Raw genomic sequence first — 10,736 nt, forward strand, 5'->3', positions numbered from 1 at the left:
TTATACAGTTATAAAAGCCGCTTTGCATGCTTGATTTTTCGCAAATTTTACTCCTAATAGCAGGGATGTATAGATTCACATTTTTTTCTGGTATCATTTTTTCCTGTACCTTTTACATACTGAATTTCATTTTGAAAAATAATCTGGCCTTATTGTTATTCATTTTCTAGGTAATCACCAAAATGTTTAATTTTAATTGATCAGCCAATCATGTGCTACATTTGTCCTATTTCAATAGAAAAAAAACATTTGACTTTGACATTTTCATCAGCAAGAACAATTCCACTTCTTTTTTTTCTTTCTTTTCTATCCCCGTTATGTTACAGTAGTTTATTCATTTTTGGGCTTAATATTATTATCCACCACAAAAATCCAGGATTTTTTGTTGTAAAATACAACATTTTTTTCATGGGCGAAGATATGCAATCAACGCCATTTTAGATTACCACACAATTTTTTTCATTACATACTGATTTTTTTAAACAATTATTTTACTTTTAACAATTCAATTAATTGTCTACACAATTTTAGATTTATTCAATTTTTATTATATAAAGGGCAAATAAATTTCCCTCTATTTTAACTAAAACATTTTTCTCTAAATAAAAGTCGAATAAAATGAAATTATAGAAACTATAATTAAAGTAAAACAAATTCAAACTATTTGTTTTTCAAAAATTCAATGAAAAATATTTGATAGCAACAATGCTGACATACAACATAATAATAAAAAAGGTCACACAGAAAGATGTATACTCAAAAAGTGGTTCACTCATCGTAATTCCACTGTTTTTCCGCATCTCTAGGTAGCGCTACCATGCAGAGCGGCAACCTGGAACGCCGGCGTGCAGTGCGCGTTGCAGAAGTGGTAAGGCGCTCGCATACACTTTGGACCCGTTTGTAATGCTTGGCTGAAAACTGAAAGAAACCAGTTTGGCAATAATGACAATAAGCGCAAAAATATATAATATTGGCACAAGATTCAAACATTATAGATGAAATGAATTTTCTAGAACTATATAGTAAGTACACACTAGTCCAATTAATTCATTTGAAGAATAGTTTATGAACCATGGTTATATATCAATAGTAACTTAAATCTTACTGTTTGATTAAATTTAATTGTTTGGAATACACACGATTTAGTTCGTTTTGCGACATTTGATTTTTGATTCCATATCTAGAAGCAATGAAATTCACGGGAAAAAAGGAAATTATTTATTATGTTAATCTTCCCAAATTATATTATTTGAGAAAAAAATATTTATTACGCCAAAATTAGGCTTGCTTGGAATGCGAGCTAATTTATAACTCCTAGCTGCTATGTAATGACGATTTATTGTATTTTCTTCTTTATTTATATAATTCAATTATTAAATTGATATAGTTAAAAATTTCATCTCTTGTAAATTCAAGACGTATAGGGGTTATGATCGTTATGAAGGCTTAAGGGTGAGCACGTGCAATGGCGCGAGCGATTAATTATACGCGACGCAAATCAAGTGCGACAAAATAACGATAATAAGGGGTTGAAGCGTGGACGAGAGGGTGGCTGCTGAGCGGAGAACGTAACGAACCCGTGTTTTGTCCCAGTCACGTTCGTCGCCCAAAGTAAGTGGCGTCGTCCAACAAAATCGGCACACGATCGTCATCAATATTAAAGCAAGTGGCGACGATAAGCTGAAGAAGATAATCTGCACCCTCGCTCACTGGGCCCGCTTTGTAGATCTCTCAATTAGATATCCGCCCCGCGTTGAATATAAAGGCGCGGTGGCGGCTCTCTTGTAAATAACGAGCTTGCGAGGGTGCGAAAAAATAACCTTCCGGCCACGGACGTGTTGTGGAATATTTCCGCTTTTGTTACTTTTCCCTGATAAACAGCTCTACAGCTCGTGTCCGCTTGCGCCTGGTTTGTCACACTTCCCACACAGCCACCCTCTTTTGCCACGATTTTGAATTTTCTCCAAAGATTTGTCAGTTATGAAAAAAAAGAAGCCAAATATTTAATAAAAAAAATGTAAGTAGTTGTTATTTTTGTCAAATAAATAGTACAGAAAAGACTGAATTATGGCTTGAAATTTTTAATATGAAAACATCAAAACGCACATGGTGGATTGACGAGGGCAGATGGATGACGTGCGTGAAGCCGTGAACAATTAATAACACAATAAAACCCCCGCATGTCGGGATGTAACAATATTGATGCACTTAAGTTGCGTGGGATTGTTGCCTATTTTTTTACTATTTATTATATTTGATAAGCTATGCTCATTTACTGAAAGGAACATAATTATATGTATTAAAGAGAAATTAGGGGGAAATCAACTGGCAACGCTCTCTATGCCATCACTTTGTGTCTCATTCAACCAAATTAGCATTAACATATAAATCAATATTAAATGATATGCAATTAAGAATGACGATTGTGAAAATAATTATGTTAAGAAATAAATAGCTTATATTTTAATTTGTAAATTGCTTCAGTATCATGAAAAACTTAAGATTTGTGCATGTAACTGCTCCTCTCCGGTGCTTTGCATGTTGCATAACACTAAGTTTCATTTCTCATTTCAGGTTTCTTCAATAATATTTTTTATTGTTTAGCGTTTGAAGTTTTTCCGATTGACGCAGCAAATGAAACGGATGCAGCCCAAATCGATTTGACTCTCTATGTTGGTAATAAATTCAACTGAGTTGCCACGAGGCGAAATAATGGCGTCACTTCAATCAAGCACATAAAAGTGGCATGTATCCGCTCTGTGTTTAGCAAAAGAAGCTGCTGTGTCATGGAGCTGCTGACACGGGTAAAGTTGTCCTCTTGAGGAAGCGGCAGAGGCAACTTCTGCATTGTGCGGCGCATACCCCTATTCAGGGCCAGTATCAACATCAAGTGTGCTTCCTTTTGTTTTTGCGGCCGCCTCTCAGCCAGTCCGCTCTTGTGTATGGGCTATATGTGCACCAAAGAAAGGAAATATTGTCTTTTGTTCAGGAGAAACAGTGCCACTGAAGAACCCAACAATGCAAACCGTATCGCACCTACACAGCAGTCTTCAAAAAAGTATAGCCACTAACTCAAATATCCGAGATGTTAAACCTGCGAGGCGTGTTTAATAAATATTCCCGAAGGAGAGCTGTCCCCTTAAATTGACCTTTTCCTGGCGCGACTCGAAATTCAACGCTTGCTTATAATGTTGTTATATAAAGCGTTGGCCGGACTCTCTCCGTCGGGAGAAATTCGACACAAGGCCAAAAGGAAAAGAAAAAGAAGTGTCGCAGCGACTTTGCCAATTACGAGGCGCGCGAAAGGCGGACTAACGAGCAGTCCTGGACCCTTATATCTCATGATTGAGCTCAAGAGGTCAAATTATGGCTGTTTGGAGATTTCCTCCTCCAATATTTGGTATCGAATTTTTATACTGTGTCTTTGACTCCACATACTTTGTCTTGAAGGGCTCATTATTTCACTAAATAAATTATAAAAAAAAATGTTAGTATTTTTAAATAAGATAAGTAAAAACTATAGCAAAAATTAAGATATTATATTTTTTAATTGAATGAGACGAGAAAGTTTAAAAAAAAAAAAAAAATAAAAATCTAATGCAAAAGAGATAAACCGAAAAGCGATGAGAAAATATGCACGCCCATATGTATTTTAGTTATAACAGCAGATAAACAAATTCATTTGTATAAATCTTTTTTTGATTTGTGAGCGCAGGAGGGGTACGGCGTGTCAGTTTTTACTAGTTTTTTATTTTACTAATCTGCCGGCCGTCGCTGCAGTGGCAGAACAGACCAGCAGAAGTCCCATTAATGATGTTTGCTAATGGGGCGCATTCAGCGTCGCCGTGTGATATCACACTTTGAGATTTTGTAGCCATTGTCACGCATGCAGCATCTCTGTGTGCCGAGAACAAAGCTGGCCCAGCTGCGAATCGGCACAAACATATACGATTGTTATTTTTATGTTTTGATGGGCGGATTGCTGCAAATGCAACTTATTTACAAGAGAGACTCGTGCAGTGTGTAGCAACAGTTACTCACTTTTACATGCAATTTAACATCACACAGGGGGAACAAACGCTCTCCTGTGAACCAGCAGCCGCGAGAGGAGGGTGCCGCCGACAAAAAACACGGATAATAATATACACGCATACATACACACGTTACATAAACTAAAAAAGAGAGAAACAGGAATGAATTTTACTCCTTAAAAGCGCAGCAGGGTGTCCTCATTTTGCGCGTTGAGTGCACTGCTGCTGCCGCAGGGGTCGAATCTTAATAAGGGGAGGAGATATTTTCATTTGGCGATGCATGCGCATGATTTGAATGTTATTTGTCAACCATATTAAAAACACTCGCAAGCCCTAACAACATCACGGTAAATGGCCCACTGCAGTGAAACTGTATACAGCGCACCAATGAACTGAAAAGGGTGAATGGAAATGTTTTGTTATACATGAAAGTTAGTTCTATATAAAATGATAAAGGCCGTCTCTGCTGGTGGTGGAAAAGACGAGGTGGTGAAGCATTAAATTAAGTCAGTTAACCTACTCGCGATCTTTGATGGAAACAAAGTGATAAGGAAGCAGTCCTTTTAATGTCTCCTCTATATAGCAAGTAACTATAAACGTGAATACGTTTAACTGCTATTTTGTATAAGTTTTTTTTAAATTCTAAATTACGATCTCTGAAAAGTATTACATTAAAAATTATAATATTTAATGAATGATAAATATACTAAAAATTAAAGTTTTATTTAATAATTTCAGTAAAAATAATCCTTTTGATGATTTTTGTTTCATTAAAAAAATTATGTTGTTGCAATATTGAGAAATAAAAAGCCATTATTTTTTTGATGATCTAAGAAAGTTTCAAGCTCCATTAATGAGGAATTGGGAATTGAAGCGCGTGATTGTCAGCTCTCAAAAGGATGTAATATTCTGCCAATAAAACTCTGGCAAAATTGGTTATGACTGAAGTTTTTGAATTTGGGAGAAGCAGGAAATTGCGCAAATTGTCTGTATTAGCATGAACTTTAATCAATCAAAACTGAAATTGTTTGTTGTCGATTGCGATCAAGATTTTCATCAATGCTATAAAGACGCAATTAACCAGCAAGTGGTCCATTTTTACTTTTGACAATAGCACAGCAGGGTGCCCCTTAATTTAGATTTTGGTCGCAAGAGAGTTTTGCAAAAAGTAAATACCCACAAAAATGTCTAAAGAAAATTTGCAAGCGGACGTTCAGCTGCAAATCATGCAGGCTTTTGCATAGAAGGGCAGCGGTTGCACGTGCTGGTTGAGCACGTGCGTGCAAGAATAATCCTCTCTGCGCAGCATTATTTGGGGCGCACTTCAAACGCTCTGCGATAACTATAGTTTGTCATTTTTGCAATAAATTGGCAACTTTGATTTCAACCTGATTAGCGTGTGTCGACTGAAATGCAGCCATAATCGCATAATCAAACCGTTATTGGATGTCACTTGGCACGCATGCTGATTAAAAACTCTTTATATATGTATTTAATAATAATTTGGTGGTCGGACGAGAACGCCAGCCGCGTCGACCAGAGAGCAACTTAGCAGTCTGTCCACAGCTCTTATGTTGTGTGAATAAAAAGATAGATCTCTCGGCTGGCTGGTCTTCTGGCTGCGTGATTGTGGGCACATCGGCGCTTCCTGCAATTGTTCGTGTCACCCAGACAGACAAAACAGCTATAAATATTGACGAGAGAGTATTGGTTGGTCTTGCTGTTTTGGCATCCCAGCTACCGCTGTGACGCAAGTTATTAAAATTCTTGCTAGATGTTGGGGAAAAATTCCATCTTGTACGGACAGCCCAATGTGAACGGATATTGTATTAATGATCGAAACCACTGCAGTCAACGGCTTATTACAAGAGAGTCGCTTAAAATAAATATATAGGAATTCCCAGGGCGTTTCATTTCCTCTTTTCTTAAAATTTAAAAATTTAAAGTTAAAGACAGACACATGCGGATATTTAAGAGCATAATTTTTTCTCATTTGAAAATAAATAAATATTATAATATAATAAAAAAAAAATCATATTTTCATATGGCTTTATGGTGTTTTTGCTGACTTTGATTTATTCAAATTGAGCATTTCTATTTTATTTATATCAGGCGATGTTGCGCGTGTCATAGTTTGAATTACGTTGGTCTGATTTAGTATGAGAGGGTTCAGGGAGTGTGCCCTAAGCGCTGGTATAATTGTGACACTTGACACGTCACCCATCATAAATATACATTTGTATAAGATCTGAGCAGAGCGAGCGGCTCTTGTCAATTAACGGCGGAGCATTCTGTGATTCCTACGTGCTCGTCTGACGCTGCATTATTTGAATGTGATTTTCACTTGTCACAGTTGGTTCAATATCTCCACCCACAAACCGTGGCGCGGATTCTGACACTGATACTTTGGCGCACTCAAGCAGAGAGAAAGTCAAAGTTGCCAGCCTGTGATAAAAACTGCTATTTTAATAAGGGTCAATTTAAATAATACGGACAAAATATAGATGTGAATTATTAGTTTCATAATTTTTATATTACCAGATAATTTTCAAACTATAAAAAAATTATTTAAAAAAATAAAAGTTACTTTGTATTAAGATTATTAAATTTAAAATGCAATAATTTTGAATAAAATTATTTTACATCATTTTACACATTTTCCAGAGGCAATAATAATTCCTTTTCTAGGCGCTCGAAAATGCGGCGCTTGTATTTTAATGACGTGCTTGTGTGTATTGGTATTATTTGTGTTGGAGTTGCGCGTTTGTTTGAGCCACACAAATGATGGTGCGCTGTGCTTGAGGCGCAAAACTTTGTGGCTGCCGTCGAAACGAGGGCAGCATGAGAAAACTTTGTTTTTCGTAATTAAATCTCTCCGGCGGCACAAATCTGATCACCGAGGGTCAGCATCGAAACAACGGCAATGCGCCAAATTTGACTTTTCTGGGGTGAAAAATTCGCGAGCGTATCATTGTTGCAAAGGGCGGCCGACCACTCGAGCCGTGGTGACTTCAATTCCGGGCTCGGAGAATTGGCGCCGCCCGAGAGATTTTCCGAGTTGCAGCCCCCTTGGCCTGGAGCACCGCCGAGTGTTGGCGAACAAACAACAATAATTGCGGCGCCCTTGTGCCTTGTTGTTGTGAGACGTGCCCATTGGATGCTGGCTGGGTTGCGCGTCTCCATACACCCCCAACACACACACACAATAATAATTCCGCCGCCTGCTCCAACGACATGCAGCGCAAAGCAGTTTTGTGTTACATATCGTGCCGTCGTCTTTTTCCAGCACGCCGTTTCGCCCGCGAGCTCGCCGGGTTTTGCTTTTCCTATGCCAGCACTTCGCTTTATTGCTACACTGTAATTGATTCAATCAGAGAAAAACACGCTTCTTGCGTGGCTGCCATGCTCCGCTCTCGGGCGTTTTCCATTCGCCAACTGCGCGCTCGCCGTCACCGCCACTACTCTGCTTTTCTCTGCGTGCTTTTCCTGGCACACAATATTTGTGAGGAAACTCGGTTCATATTTATGCCATTACGAGCTGTCTTTTTCCGGCCCGAGGCAGACTGCTGGTTAGGGCGGAGAGAGATACGCTGTCCGTCGCTTTTTGCGAAACGAGAGAGATTTGTACAAAGGCGAGTTGAGGAAAATCGCCTTTTATGTTGTCAGGGGGTTGCAAACTATTTGCAAACGAGGGTCCTGCCTGCGACTGGGCGAGTGGAATAAAAATGGAAAGTTTCTTTAGTATAGCCTCAGGACAAGTTTGATTTGCTTTTGCTCCATATTATTTTTAATTCATCCCAAATTTTATCAAATGAAAGAAACATAGTTATTTTGGTTATTTTATGATTATTGAATGATAAGAAAAAGTTGTATTTTATTATAATTTAACATTATATAATTTACCACAAGTTTTTAAACAAAAAGGAATTTATTTTAGCTTGTTTATTTTTAATTAAATAATATAAATAATATAACACTGAAAATTAAGTTGCAAGTATATGGTGTATAACAAAAGGAAATATCTGCCCAAATCAAGATAAATCAGACAAATATTCAAAAAGTTAAAAATGAAAAGAAAAGTTATAATATACAACAATTTAGATAAGAATCACATACATGTTCTAAAAAGCGGTTTGGAAAAAATCCAGAAAAAAATTTAAACATTCACTGTGAAATCATAAATTTTTTGAAAATCAGAATTTAATTACTTTGGAATATTTTTTCTTCCATACTTAAAAACGCTCTCACCTTTTTATTCATTTGAATTAGTGTTTATGCTGTTTGCGCTAATTTAGTGAAAGTTTTTGTAATAAATGACCCTCATAAAAATTAATCTTGTAGAAATAATCATTTTAACAAATAAAGAGAAGTGTAAAAAATATTTTCAAAGTTTTTTCTATTACTGACAATAAAAGATGACGAAGGTCAATTTCGTGCTATATTAAGTCGGCTTTAATATACGTTTATTTTTATTAATTTTTTTACCATGGTGTAATTCATAGCTAATTTTTTCTTGAACCCAACAATCATTCATTTGAAACTAATTCCAAAGGAAAAAAATTCAAAGAAAAATTGTTATTTGTTTTAAACATAAATGAATAGAAAAATATGATGAATTTTGAATTTGCTGGCGCTCAGTGATTGACTAATTGACAAGGTTAATAATCTTTAGTAGTACGTCGGCTCTTCACAATAATTTTAATATTTAATTTTCTTTATTTTCATGCCATACATTAGCAAAGGGAAAATTTAATTAAAAAATAAAATAATAAAATTTTATTTTTAATTAAAAATTTTTTTTGAATAAAAAAATATAAAACTGAGAACAATTGTGGGGTTTAATTAAGATTTAAAAATTCATTTTATAAGTATTCATACAAGCTTTGCATTTTTAAGCTCAAGCTAAATTTAATGCGTCAAAATAGAGGGCTGGCAGAAAAAAGAATTAAGAGCGTGACTTTGTTTTATTGCACGTCAAGATTGAATTACCCTGATGAGGTGATGGTAGTGCGGGTCATGTGTGTGCGTGCGCTCCTATGCTGCTGGGCAGCAAGCGGCGAGCGAACAATGATGAACTTGGCTGTGCGGAAGCTGAGAAGGGCTTTCGTCGGCGGCCGGCGGGCGATGTGCATGCGGGCGCCGAGACATTATTATGTGTCATCTTTCAATTGAAATCGCGCCGGTGCTGATGCATAAAAATATAAATAGAGGACCCTCACCCGTTTGTCCCCGCGCGCGATTATTATCCCACAATCTTCTCTCTCAATGTGTATGCGTGAACAATGCTTCAATTCCGCGGACAATATTGTGTGTTGCTTGGATCAAAGCGTCGCACAACAGCCTAATAAAAACTCATGTGACTCGCCTGCAAGATTTATATAATATGTATGAGAGCGAACCAAGCGGCCGACCGCGCGGTCGCCGGACGTTTTGTGCTCCACGCCTGCAGTATCGATGTATTTGTTCGGTCTTTGTATTAAATTAAATCCTACCCGTGTTTATTTTTGGCTCCCACACTATCAAAGAGAGCTGTCCAAACGTGGTGTATTTTTATATGGGGGCGACATGCAGTGCGGATGTCCAGCCAAATTTCAAAGATCCTGTTTGGAATTGTGATTTATGTGTGATTTTTTTTTTTGAAGTCTGTTTAGAATTTTGGGAGCACAATCATGCTAAACAAAATTACCTTCAGCTTAACAGTAAACAGTTTTACGCGTAAAATTTTTAGTACCAAATATTTTACCCTGCGCCATTCAATATTATCCCAATTGAGACACAAATCATGCCTACACACATTGACTTCCGTTTATTACACGTCGGGACAGGTATTAATGTAGCGCCTGCTGAAGAATTAACAAAATTCTTGTCTCTTTTATATTACAGCCAGGTGGGCTGTAAAATTTTTATGCCCTTAGCTCTAGTTCTGAATGTTTTCTTAAGAGTTTGAGCATAGTTAATAGAATTTCAAAGTATATAGTTAAATTTTTGAATTTTTTGACAACCAACATCGCAACACAACTATTATAAGAAAAGGCTAATAAAACTTAAAATTAAAAAATAAACTCAAGATAAAATATTATCTTGAATTTTATAGAATTTGTTTTTTGTTTTATTAGTATATTTTAAATTATATTTTACTATTTTAATATTATTTGGTTTAAAATAGTGTGCAATTTTCTACTTTTTTGTTCAAATCATACTAAAAAATAATCAATAATAATTATGTTTTTACAAAAGCCTTTTTATAATATTGACCTCTTGTACAGTTCTTTGTATGGAGTGTGGTAAATTTGTGTAAAGATTTGGCATATTATAAAATTTACCACAAACCAAAATAAAAATACCTGACATATTATAATATATTGCCTAGAATATTTATTATTAAATATTTCTGGACAATATTTCCAAGAAAAAGCAAGAGTGCATTTTTAATAATTTAATTTACTATACAGGTTATTGTAATAAAATTGTTGTTGTGGAACCTTTTGGCACTCGGGGTGTTCATTTTTTGATGAAATAAAATCCAGCTTCCTCGGTGAAGGGCAAGAAGGAAGCCAGATTTTATTTCATTAAAAATTATTTTAGTTAATTCCGCACATTCTGCAGGGTTGATTTTTTTCATTTACTTACAAGAATGTTATTGAGGGAATTGGAAAATAAAATTAAAAGGCTTGTTACTGAGGCATTGCTGGATAAAATAAATCT

Source organism: Neocloeon triangulifer, unplaced genomic scaffold, assembly GCF_031216515.1.
Source record: "Neocloeon triangulifer isolate White Clay Creek 2 clone unplaced genomic scaffold, ASM3121651v1 ptg000001l, whole genome shotgun sequence".
Lineage (NCBI taxonomy): Eukaryota > Metazoa > Arthropoda > Insecta > Ephemeroptera > Baetidae > Neocloeon > Neocloeon triangulifer.